Raw genomic sequence first — 12,230 nt, 5'->3', positions numbered from 1 at the left:
ATGGATGAAGTTTATGGTATGTAAATGACACCTGAATAAAGGCATTACAAAGTTTTCCCCAGGTGATTCTGTAAGCCGGCTCTGCCTTGAAGGTAGGGGCAGGCCGGTGGGGGGACTCAGAGCCTGACTGCAGGCTTGATGGGCAAGGTGGGGGGAAGGGACAGGGAGGTCACAGAAATCCTGCTGGCGGCTTGTGCAGGGCTCGCCTGGATTTGAGTCTGCTTCGCTGGGTTTAAATGCTCTCTCATCTTTACCAGGGAAGCCATTGGATTTCGCCCAGGGCTCTCTCTCCTCAGGGCTCCTACAGCACCAGCGTCTGCGGCCTGCCATTAGCATGTGGCCCCACCCGCGGGATGCTCGGCGTCCAGGCTGGCTCCCCACCAGTCCTGGGAGCTCCTCAAGGGCAGGTCCACAGGGGCGCAGAGTAGGTGGTTTCCTAGCACGCAGTGGGCCTCTGTGCACACACCACTCCTGGCTTCCTCTGTGCGGGTGTGGACGGGGCTTCAGAACCTAGGAGGAGCAGGTGTTCAACTTGGCCTTCAAGGCCTGGTTGCTCAGAAGCCACCTTGAGATGATATGTCTTCATCTTTTCCTCCTCCTCTGGCCATCAGCTTCATCTGTGGCTTTTCTGTTCTTCAAGGCTGAGAGCTCCTTATAGGGGTGATTTGTCCTCTTGGGTTCCCAACTTTGTCCCCTCCGGGTTTCCCTGAGCCATCACGACTCCTACCTGTCTTTCTCCCAACTCTCGCCTGGGTTTCAAGACTTTGGATGTGACTACTTTGGATATGACCCCCTCGTTTGTCCCTCTGTCCCCTCTGTGGGCTCTCAAGTTCTCATCCGTCCCCTCAAACTCTCCAAATGTTACCCTTGTCCGTTTCTGTGACCCCACGGCCCCTACCTGCCTCCTTCCTGTCACTATCTGTGCCCCTTGGCCTCTGCCATTTATCCCCATGGATCCCCCCTGTGACCCTATGGCCCTCCTCATGTCACCTCAGCCCTTCCTGGTCTCCCTATGACAGCGGGTCGCCAGGGAAAAAGAATAAAGGCATGGATGAGGGGAACAGCTGGGCAGGTATTGGAACGAGCTGCAAGTACGGTTGGCATAAAAGTGTTTTCCCTTGAATTATCTGGAAAGTTGTTTCTATTTTTTGCTCAGTGGTATGTATGTTGATGCAGGCATGGGCCTCAATGCCACACCATGGGCTGTGGAACTTGTGTCCATGCCCCCTGCCCTTCAGTCCTGACCGTTAAAGACCCAAGTCCCCTGACCCAACACATAAGGACCCTCTTGCACTTGACATGGAGATCCCGTGGGCCATGTCAGATGCCCTCATATCCCAGGAGAATGGGCATCAGAACCTTGTTCTCTGGTTCCCATCTGTCCTCAAGCTGCTCGGAGTTTCTCTGGGCTTCTCTGGGTATCTCTGAGCATCCTGGTTCTTGCAAGGGACACGCGTGCCTGCTTGAGAGCAAAGGGACCCGGCAGGCAGAGTCCACAGAATGACATAAAGCCAAAGCGGAGAAATGAGGCTGTGGCCACTGGCACCTGTTTCTGCCCAGCCCGTCTATTCAACCCAACCAAACCCAGGCGGAGGGTGGGAGACTGGGATTAACTGATTGGCAGAACCCAGCTCTCCATCACACAGACCTCCTGGTGCCTCGAGATAACACAGAGCAGGAGGCTGGCTCCTGCAGCCAGCACCCCCTCCCCATCCCAGGTCCAGGCTACTGCCCAAATCTGCCTGCCGCCTCCCTTAGCTGCATCCCTTTTCCTCTGGGAGGCACAGCAGCATTAGCAGCTAGGCCACTAGGCTTCCGGGGCTTTTGAGACAGCCTGGGGACCCGAGCCCTCCCTGATGCTTCCGAAGGCTCCCAGCTTCTGATGGGGAGGGAGGGGCAGGTGTTCTCTTCCCAAATAGGATTTCCTGAACTGTTTCTTGGGCCAGAGGCTGGGGAATTCCCCTAGGGATGAGAAGATCCAGGACTGAGATGCAGGGAGATCAGGTCACCAATGTCAAGACCAAGAGGCAGCCCAGGCTGGTAGGGGTGGAGAGGAAGGAGCCCGGAGCAATCTCCAAGCTTGGAAGCTGGTTTGGAAGTCCTAGGCTGCCCTCTTGCCCCACAACGGCAGCCAGTTTGTCCCCCGCGGAACAGAGACCCCACCCCCAGCAACCCCACAGATTCTGTGGGCATTCCATAATGCAGTGTCGGTGAGCAGGGGTGGGGAGCAGAGGGCCACCTTGACACAGAGCATTCCTTCTGAGCCCTTCCCCACCCCAGGGAACCCGGCAAGGCCCGAGTGAGTGTGAGCGAGAGTGTGTGTGTATGTGTAAACACACTGTGCTTCCTCCTGGAGCCTTGCAGGAAAGACGGTTTTCTCCCAGGGCTTATTCAGGGGCTCAATGCATCCATACAGCAGAGAAAGTTAGTCACTAAGTACAGTGCACTCTGACTGTGTGCGGGCACCATTCTAAGCACATCACATGTGTTAACTCATTTAATCCTGCAACAACCTTGCACGGCAGATGGTATGATTATCTCCATTTTACAGACAGGAAAGCGAGGCAAAGAAAATTTGGTAAATGGCCAGCAGCACTCAGCTGGTAAGAGACAGGGCAGATGTGAAGTCAGTCTGCCTGGTTCCAGAGTTCGTACTTTCCAGAGAAGCAGGCCTGCCCAGCTCTGTTCAATGAAATCTTGAGGAATCTGTCTCTTCTCCTTCCCCCAGAGAAGCCTGCGGCTCTCCTCTGCCCAGGCTGCCTCTGCCTCTGCCCAGCTCCCCGAGGCTGGTGCTCACCACCTCTGCGCCCTTGCTGTCCATGGACGAGGCATCAGGAACAGCAACAAAGCCAAGGCACGCTTGAGCCCTGAGAGCTTGGATGTGGGGTGGGTTTGATTTCTAGCACCTACCTGCGGCTGGAATTTGGGCCACCCCCAGCCCTACTTGGGACACAGTCACCAATCAATATTTCTTCCACATTAGGCAGTTGCTAGAGGAACATGTCTCGCTAGAACCAGGTGGAATAGGGACCATATTACTGGGGGATCTCCTGCACCAAGAGGCGGGGGCTGGGAGTGTCCGCATCAGAGCCGAGGTCTGGCATCATGGAGAGGTGAGGACCACTCCCCTCTGGACCTGAAGCAGGGAGGCAGCATCGCATTCCAACAGCCTGTTGTCCCCATCTCCCTCTGGGTCCTCCTCCCGAGTGTGAGGGCACGTGCTCCTCTCCGCTCCCAGCCTGGCTGCCTGCCGCCTTGTCTGTCTTGCGGGCAGAGAAGTGCCATACCTGTGTGCCAAAGAGACACAGGTGTGCCTGCGACGCTCACACAGTGCACCACCTGCTGGAATCTTGGCGGAGGGTGGACCTGGGACGGGATCCATGCGAGAGACAGTCTGCGGCATAATTAAGAGGGAGCAAAACACAAAACAAAACAATGTTTTCCTGCCTCTCTCTTTTCTACCACTTGCTCTAATTATTTTCCCACTTTAAAATTCTACATCAACTTTAATTAAGCTGGCCTCGGGCAGGGAAGTCTGGCAAACTTGGAGAAGTTCACTTGTTTATTTTCTTATCACTCAGTGATTGGATTTTCGCGGCTCTCTCTCTCTCTCTTTTTAAGGAAGGATGATGGCAACCTCCTGCCCGTGGGAGGGACAGGTGCAGACAAGAATGGCTCCGTGCAGCCTCTGAGGGACACACTCCTCCAGAAAACTCTACTTCGTGCTCTGCGTTTGCCTCACCTCCCCCTCCAGCCCCCGCCTCTTGCTACACCCTGCAAGGTCAAGGTGTGGTAGAGGGGAGCAATTGTTAAACAAGGGAGAGATCACTGGGCTTGGAGTCCAGAAATTTGGGTCAGAAGCTTAGTTTAGCCTCTTATTTGTTGGGCGCACGTCATTCATTCATGCATTCGTTTGCTCATTCTCTCATTTATTCGTTCATACACACGTCCACTCCCTCATGTATCATTTAGTTTCTCATTCATCCCTCTCTCCCTATCACATTGAGCCAAGGCACATGCTCGCTTCTGCCATCCGTGCCCCCAGCAAGTTATTCGTGGGAAAGTTATTTGACCCCTCGAAGCCCATTTCCTCCCGCTGGGTTGTTTCAAGGACAAAGAGATCATGCAAATGGAAGCCATGGTGGCTCCTGGCACAGTGTGGTGGCACCAAATGGCACCTCTAATATTACGTCCATCATCAGCCCTGGGCTCTGGGTCTCTGTGGGCCTTTGATTTGCTAGCACGTCAACTGCCCAGACCATCTCCAGGGTCAGAGGCGAGAGCTGAATTCTGAAGGTGGCTGAATTTCGTGATCCAGTGAAAGAAATGAGCACTGGGGGGCTCTGAAGGGGCCACGAAGCCTGGGGGGCTGACTGGGGACTCAGCACACTGCTGGGGTACACTGGGCTGTACCATGAGGTTGGACGGTGTCTGAGGCTCCGCCTGCAAAGTGGCCGAGGACAGGAGAAGCAGGCAGGTTTCTGCCAGCTCTGGTGGGCGCCCAGTGCGTGAATGACTGAGTGATGGAGGGAACGAGTGTGGATGTGGATGTGAGTAACGGAGCGAGGGGGTGATGGAGCAATGGGCTGAATACATGAGTGAATGTGCGGACAGCTTACTGTTTGAAGCAAAGGGTAGATGACTAAGTAAATGAATGAGTGAATGTCTAAGTGAGTCATTAGTGATGGAATGAATGAATGAATGGGGAATGGCTGAATGGATGGATGAGTGGATGAATGGGTAAAGAACTGCGTAAGTAAATTAATGAATGGGCCAATGACTGAGAGCATAAATAAATTAGGGAATGACTGAGTGACTTCAGTGAGCGAGTGAATCTCATCTGCACACCCAGAACCAGGCCCACGGGACCCAGGAGGTGACAGTTTCCTGTGGGCAGTTGTCCCCTCCTCCCCTCTCCCTCTAGCAGCAGAACCCCATGGGCACCCAGCCCAGAAGCGGGGCCACTCCGTTATGTATAAATACAAACAGGATCCCCGTGTGTCATTTACCCTCTACCACAACTGCATCCCGACTACTGAAACACACATGTCAGTAAAATAACATATCTCTGGTGGCTTGTCTACCTGTCTCCCTCACTGCTGAGAAATAACTCGCAGCAGCGGGTTAAGCTGACAATAAACACAGGAATTGACTTCACTGGGAATGAACTTGCTTGACTGTTGACAAAAATCTAAGGTGATACAACCTTTGCGGGGCTTGTGGCTTGCTCAGGGGGCTCGGGTAGCTGCTGTGCTCCCTGGGATAGGGATGAAGGATGCAGGCCCCAGGGTGGTGAGAGGGTCTCCCATCCCTGGGCCCAGAGGCAAGTCTCCGTGTCCCTTAAAGGGCTTTTGTGGTCTCACCAACTTTGCCGTGGAGAGAATGCTGCGAAGTAAAGACCGGGTATGAGGAAGGCACCTCCCTCCTCCTCCCTGCTCTAGCAGTCGGCAAAGATCAGGGGAGGCTGGCAGTGACCAGCTTCTGGTCCAGGCCCCCTCCAGGGTGAGATGGTGGGAGGTAGCCCGTCCCCTCACGCTCACCAAGGCACCCAGGCTCCCGGTGCAGGTCTGCACAGCCGCGGGGGGAGGGCCGGTAGTGGGACACTTGGAGGAGGGGCTGGAGCCCGGGCTTCAGCAACCAGCACCCCTCCCCCCCAGCCGGCAGCCTGCCCGCCGCTGGGCAGCCTGAAGGGAGATGAAGGTAGGCAGGCTTCAGCAGAGGGCACTCCAGTGCTAGGAATCTGCACTCAGCAACCACAAGCCTGTGCTCCGTGGTTTCCCTGGGAAGCGGAGATCATGAATCTCGGTAACTCGAGCCCAGGGCCTCATCACTCACCGTGATTGTGGGGGGATTGAGGGCTGGAGTGGATCGGTCTAAACAAAATGCGCACACAGGGGACTCGTCCAAATGAGCCTGCCTGGCCACCCCTGGGAGGCTCCTCCCGCCCCAGCAGAAGCGGGGAGGGGCCGGGAGGGGCCGGAGGTCTAGGGTTTCTTCCTTCCCAACCCCCACCTGGGAGCCAGTGGGAGACATGAATCTCGCTGGCAGCGACTTGGGCCAGCTCAGCCATTTTCGGGGATGTTAATGAAATGCGGGAGCACTTGTCCTTTCAGACAGCGGCCCCTTTTATTTTGGAATGAAAAGCTGCATTAGTCTGAATGAGGTTTGGAGGCCTCATAAATCCGGCGCTGGCTGCCTCGTGGGGGAGTGAGGAGCCGAGGCCTGGCTGGTGGGTAGACTTGTTTACCAACAATTCGAAAAGCCTGGATTGGCGGCTCCCAATCCCAGGAGATGCAGCTTGAGATCCCGCCAGCTCTGGTGCCTGCTGGTGGCAGGACAGCCTGGAGAGGCGCCCCACCACGGGGAGAGAGGGCTGCAGGTTTGGGGGCCCCCCGGTTTGCTCTAGTAAAGGGCCCAGATCCTATTCTACTCTTAGCCTTTCTACAAGCAGCCGGAAGCCCCAGTGGGCCTCCAGCAGAGGTGATGAGGACCTTTTGCTAGAGCCTATCCCCTGCTGAGTCCAAGCAGGACAGGATAAGGGTGGAGCCTGCGAGCTTAAGAGGCAGATAGGACTGTGTGCGGATCCTGGGTCCTCACCCACAGTGCCTGGCAGTGATGGCCAACAAGTATTACAGGAAGGAAGGAAGACGGAGGCAAGGAGGAAGGAAAGAAGGGAAGGAAGAAGGAAGGAGGAACTAAGGGAGGGAGGGAAGGAGGAAAAGAGGAGGGAGGGAGGAGGGAGGAAGGAAGGAGGGAAGGAAGGGGGAAGAGAGGAAAAGAAGAGGAATAGGGAGGATAATGAGGATTAAGTAGGACAAGGAGGATAAGTGAGGATTAGTCAGGGAGGGCAGGGAAAGAGAAGTGAGTACGGAGCAGAAATATCGGGGAGACAGAAAGGAAAGGAGGGAAGGAGGAAGGGAGGAGGGAAAAAGAGGAAGGGAGGAAGGGGGAAGGAGGAAGGTCACACACTAGCTTTGTGACTTTGAACCTCTTAACCTCCCCGAGGCTCAGAGTCTTTACGGTAAAATGTAAAAATCCCAGGGATCCTATCCTGGCAGGCTGTGGAGAGGGCTAGAGGAAGTGATGCATGTAAGGTACATTGAGTAAGTACATCGTCTGGAATATAGAAAACATGTAATAAATACTAGCAGTCATTATTATCATTGCTGTTGGTTTTGTTGACGTAATGCGTCCCACCCTTCCCCAGCCTTGAAGGGAGCGGGCTCCTGTCAGTTTGGGGAGACCTCTGTGGTACAAAATGGCTTGCAGCGAGGTCCAGAATAAGGCCCAGTTCTGGGCTCGCGTCAGCCCGCTTCCCTCTGACCCCGGGGGCTCCCGAGGGGCTGCGGGCCCGGTGACCTGAGCCCCACAGCCTCTGCAGCTGGGGGCTGTTTTCCACCGCAGCCAACGTGGCAGCAGAGGGAAGCCTCCTTCTGCAGCGCTGGCTAACACCCGCCCACTCTGGGATGCGGCAGGAAGCCTGGCCCAGCTTGTGCTGCTTCCCTGGACCTGGCCAGGGGGCTGCAGGGGACAGGGCCACAGCGTGCCCTGGGGGCCTCAGATTCCCCCTCCACCTTCATCCATTCACTTCTTTAGTACCTCTCCTCTTGTGCTGGCTTTCTTGAAGGCTACTCCTTCTTCTCCTGCCCCCCATCTTACATGCCTCACTCTCACTGTCCCGGCATAGGGTTCTGGTCTAGGGTCCAGATCTGCTCATCCCCTGGAGTCGTACCTCTCCCCTTCTGCTTCCGCAGTTTCCTTGCCAGGCCATTTGTTCCCTGAACCCTACCCCTCTCCTGGCAAGAGGCTGCCTGCAGGATAACCAGACAGAATTAGCATCCAGGCTCTTGCCTCCTCCCCCACCGCCCAACCATGCTTGGGCACTGTTGGCGAGGCTTTTTTAGCCCTGCATCCTTTGCCTTGAGTTCAGGTCCTGCCAACCCCCTTTCCGTTCCCCATCAGGGCACCGGAATTTCCTTCCTTAGAGACCGGTCCTGGGCTTTCTGGTCTCTTGGAGCAACTAAACCAGGGGACAGGGACGGGTGTCCACCTTCATCCTGGAGGGTGGGGCCTCTGGCTCCCCTCTCCCGCGCTTCCTCCTTGCTGGTGCCCACTGGGGCCCATTGCTCTCTATCAAGAGGTGGCAGTTGCTGCCTCTTTGGCTCTGGTCTGCATGTCCTTCCTTCTGGTCTCTTGGGCAACATTTTCCAGCGGCTGCTGGGGAAACCAGCCGCTGCTGCGCACGGGTGAGGAAGGCCGAAGTTCGGGCAAAGACGGAAGCCGGTAACCTCTCTTTGCTGTTGGGTCTTTGAGGATGGCCTCGAGCCCGGCACACCTCTTCCCCTTCTTAGAAGAAGAGCCCTGGGAATCCTCCTCCCTGCTCCCTGGCTGCCTTCCCTTCAGGTGGGAGGGAGTCCCCTTCCAAGTGGCACGATTGGCCACGCTGCAGTGTCACATCTCCACACAATGCCAACGTGCCCTACTCCCAGAAGGGAAGGGAAAGAAAAGCCAGGGAAATTAACGGGCTGGATAGAACTGGACTCGTAGTCTGTTTGTAAGAAAATCAAAGATTTGCTTTTCAGACGTTGGGGGCCATGCTCTTACCAGACAGCTGGCAAATGGGAGGTATTGGGAATGATGGAATAGATCAAGTTATTTAAATGAGAAAAATAAATTCACACACAGCCTAGCCGCTGCCCGGTGACAGATCCGTTTATTTATCTACTGTATCGGCACCGCTTTGTCTCTGTCAAAAAGGTCATTAAACTCGCCTAACTGCGTAATTCCCAGCCTCCTGCTCTAGACTCGCTCCACAGCCCTTCCTTTCCCTCGACACCCAGCGCCACTTGAAAAAAAATTTATTATTGCTAATAAACAAAGTTTTTTTTTTTTTAACCCTTTCTAGCTTGTCCCCCCATGGGTCTCGCTGTATCCCACAGAAAATGACAGTTTCTCTTTATTCGTTCTCAGGAGGAAAGGGGAAGGGAACTAGCCCCTCCTGCACGGTTGGGGAGTTGGGGGAAGACGGGTGGGAAGTAGGTACCAGGGTGCATCTCAGATGCCGAGTCTAAGGATTTAGCCATCTGCCTCCGAAACCCCTGTGGTTGCCGGGCGTCGTCAAGTCCTGCCTTCCAAGGCACAGGGTCTGGCCTGGGCCGTCCCACCGCCACCAGCTCCCGCTGCTCCCCTAGCCCAGCGTGGTCGATTCTGTCTTCCCGGAGCCCCAGCCCCAACTCTGCCTCCCCGAGACATGGGCTTAGGGAGGGAAACCGGTTCCCGGGTCCGTCTCCCGCCGCCGCCGTCCAGCCTGCGCCCGCTGCGTGGGAGCTGGAAGGCGAGACTCCGCAGACGGCGGGCTCCGCGTCCCTCTGCTCCGGCGGGCGCGTCTCCTCCAGCTGGTCGGGCCGCTAGGCTGCCGCCGTCGCCCAGCTCGCGGTGCCAGCTCCCTTGCTCCACGCCCGGCTCCCAGGCTCCGTGCCCTCGCAGTTGAAGGGACTGGGGGCGGCAGGGCGGATGGGGACATCTGGGAAGCGAGGAGAATCCTCGTTCTCCGGGCGTCCCCCTAAACCGGGTCCAGGGTCCCCTTCCCCGCCCCCTGCGCAGGTGTGAGCGCGCGAGTGTACGCCTCGGCGGGCGTGAGTGTGAAGTGTGTGTGCGCGGGGGAGTGCGCGGAGGGAGCGCGGGCGGCGGGCGGCGCGGGAGGCGGGAGGCAGGGCGCGGGGAGGGGGCTGGGAGGGAGTGTGTGCGCGCGTGCAACTCCACTCCGGGGCTTTGTGCGAGCCCGGGCGATAGCATTGGCGGCGGCTGGAGGAGGAGCGGCCGGAGACGCGTGCAGCCCGCCCGCCAGCGCCCGGCAGCCGGGGCAGGTGGGAGCCCGCGCGGGAGCCGAGCCGACGCGAGCCGGAGCGGAGTCCGAGCGGAGCCCGAGCGCAGCCCGGGCGGAGCCCAGGAGCCTCGCTCGCGGGCGACCCGTGGGCGGCAGCCGGGCGGGGCGGGCGCCGGCGGGGCGGCCCCCCAGTAAGATGTGCGCGGCGCCGCGGGGCGCCCCCCACTCGCAGCGGCGCTCGGGAGCCGGGCAGCTGGGCCAGGCGGCGCCTCGGGGGCTGCTGCGCGCCCGCGCCTAGAGCTGCCGCCCCAGGGAGCCCGCCACGGCCGCGCCCCGGGCACGCTCGGCGGCGCCCAACGATGACCGCTCCCTGGCGGCGCCTCCGGAGTCTGGTTTGGGAATACTGGGCCGGGCTCCTCGTGTGCGCCTTCTGGATCCCGGACTCGCGCGGGATGCCCCACGTCATCCGGATCGGTAAGGGCTCCCCGGAGCCGGGGGTCTCTGTGCGCCCGGGCGGGGGCGGCAATGGGGAGCCAACGAACGCGATCCCAAGAGATTTTTCCCGATCACTCCGGGCCGCCGGGGCCGGGTGACCACCGGGAGCTCGGCCCGGTCAGGGCAAAGTTCCAAAGCCGGGGGTCACGGGCCCTACTTAGTGGGGAGGAGACAGCCGGGCCGCGGCGGGCGAGGGGCCCTTGGAGCGCTCCTGAGAGGCCAGACCTGGCGGAGAGGAGCGAAGCGTTCCAGCCCCAACCCGAGTGGAGGGCTCATTTCCCGGCCACTGCCGGCACGACCGGCCACAGACCGAGTTCTGGGAGCGGGCTTCTCCGCGGAGCGGGAACCCTGGGGGAAGGCGCCAACTTCTCTTTCCTCCTCGCTCCCGGCAGGCCCCCGCCCCCACCTGGGGAACAGCTCCAGCGGCCACGGCGGGGACGCGAGGGACGGCTTCGCAGGACGGAGGAGGGGTGGGCGGCGGGTCTCTCCTCCCGGCGACCGCCCTCGGCCTCGGGGGTGCCCCATCCAGCCCGGTGGCTTGGGGGAGGGGAGAGGCAGCCCCGGCCGGTCGCTCTTGCGTTCCCTCGCGGCTGGGGGGGAAGGGGGGGAAGGAAGCCACGGAGGCTGCCCGCCGCGGCCGGGAATGTGGCGGGAGGGATGCGAGCGGTTTGTAAAGTTAGCCGAAATCCCTCCGCAGCTGGCGGCGGCTGGCGGGGTTGCGCGCGGCTTTCCGGGGCTGCCGCGTCTCCGCTCTCTTCTCGCCGGAGACTCCTACTCCGGGCTTTAACTTTGTTGTGGCCGCCCCAGGCACCCTGTAGGCAGCGCTCTGGGCAGTGCGGGAGACCCTGCGGGGCCCAGGCCCGCGCCCGCCAGGGCTGGGCCCGGCCTGGCCACGCGGGAGCCTGCCGCCAGGCCGGAGACTTGGGCCTCCTGGGTTCGCGAGGCGCCACCACCAGCATCTGGCACAGGGCGGGCAGAGCTCTGCTGAGCCAGGGCCACCTTCCCCCCTTGTGGCTCTTCTCCAGGAGAGGAGTGCTAGAGGCTTGAGGGGATGCAGGGAACCGAGGTCGGGCTTGGTTTCCGTACTTGAGGTTTTCCTAGGAGGTGGTCAGGAATCGGGGGTTGAGGGGTACATCTTCGTGGTTCGCTCCTGGATACCACAAGCTCTGGAACTCAATATCCGGGTGGGGGTAGTGCGCGGTGCCCAGCGCTGCCCACGCTGGGGTCTTTGAGTCCATGCCCGGGACCCTGGCAGACTCACACCCCGAGGCAGAAGAGGCACAGGAGGCAGAGGAGTCCAGGCACGGGACTCTAGGGACATCCCTCACGGCCAGGCTTAACCCTTTGCAGCCCAGGCTGCTCTTGGCAAGCCAAGCAACGTCTTGTATCTGCTTTTTTGCCTGCCCCAGCTCCCTGTTTGGTTAGCATTCCAGGGGCAGGCACAACCTTAGTACTGGGCCAGCACTTCTTTCATTCCCTCCTTCTTTCCCTGCTTTTTGGGGGCCTACGCGGAAGAGTGCCCTTGAGAGAAAGGAGAGGGGCCCCAAAAGGTGCTCTGTGCGCGTCCCACGCGTTGCAGTTTCCTTTCCTCTGCACGCGGGGAGCTGGGTATGCTCCCAGCCTAGCTTCAGGGGTGGAGGTTTTTGGGGCCCCAGGAAGTCAGGAGAAGGTGAGGACAGCCCCAGAAGGATGAGCTAAGGAGGGGCAGGATGGTGTGTCCTTAGCTGCCCCCTCTTATTGTGAAATTGACTTCACTGGGGGCTCTTCACTGCTCTGAGGGGAAGCCCCAGCCTGCCTGCCCTTTCTTGGGTTCATGTTGTAATAATGCAATTAAGGATGGCAAAGCCCTCCTCTCTTCTAATCTTCTTCGTATTAAGCCCCAGGATTAATTAGCATGTCGGCCCAAGCC

The sequence above is a fragment of the Lynx canadensis genome, chromosome C1 (genome assembly GCF_007474595.2).
Source record: "Lynx canadensis isolate LIC74 chromosome C1, mLynCan4.pri.v2, whole genome shotgun sequence".
NCBI classification, from domain to species: Eukaryota; Metazoa; Chordata; class Mammalia; order Carnivora; family Felidae; genus Lynx; species Lynx canadensis.
This window is presented reverse-complemented; position numbering follows the sequence as displayed.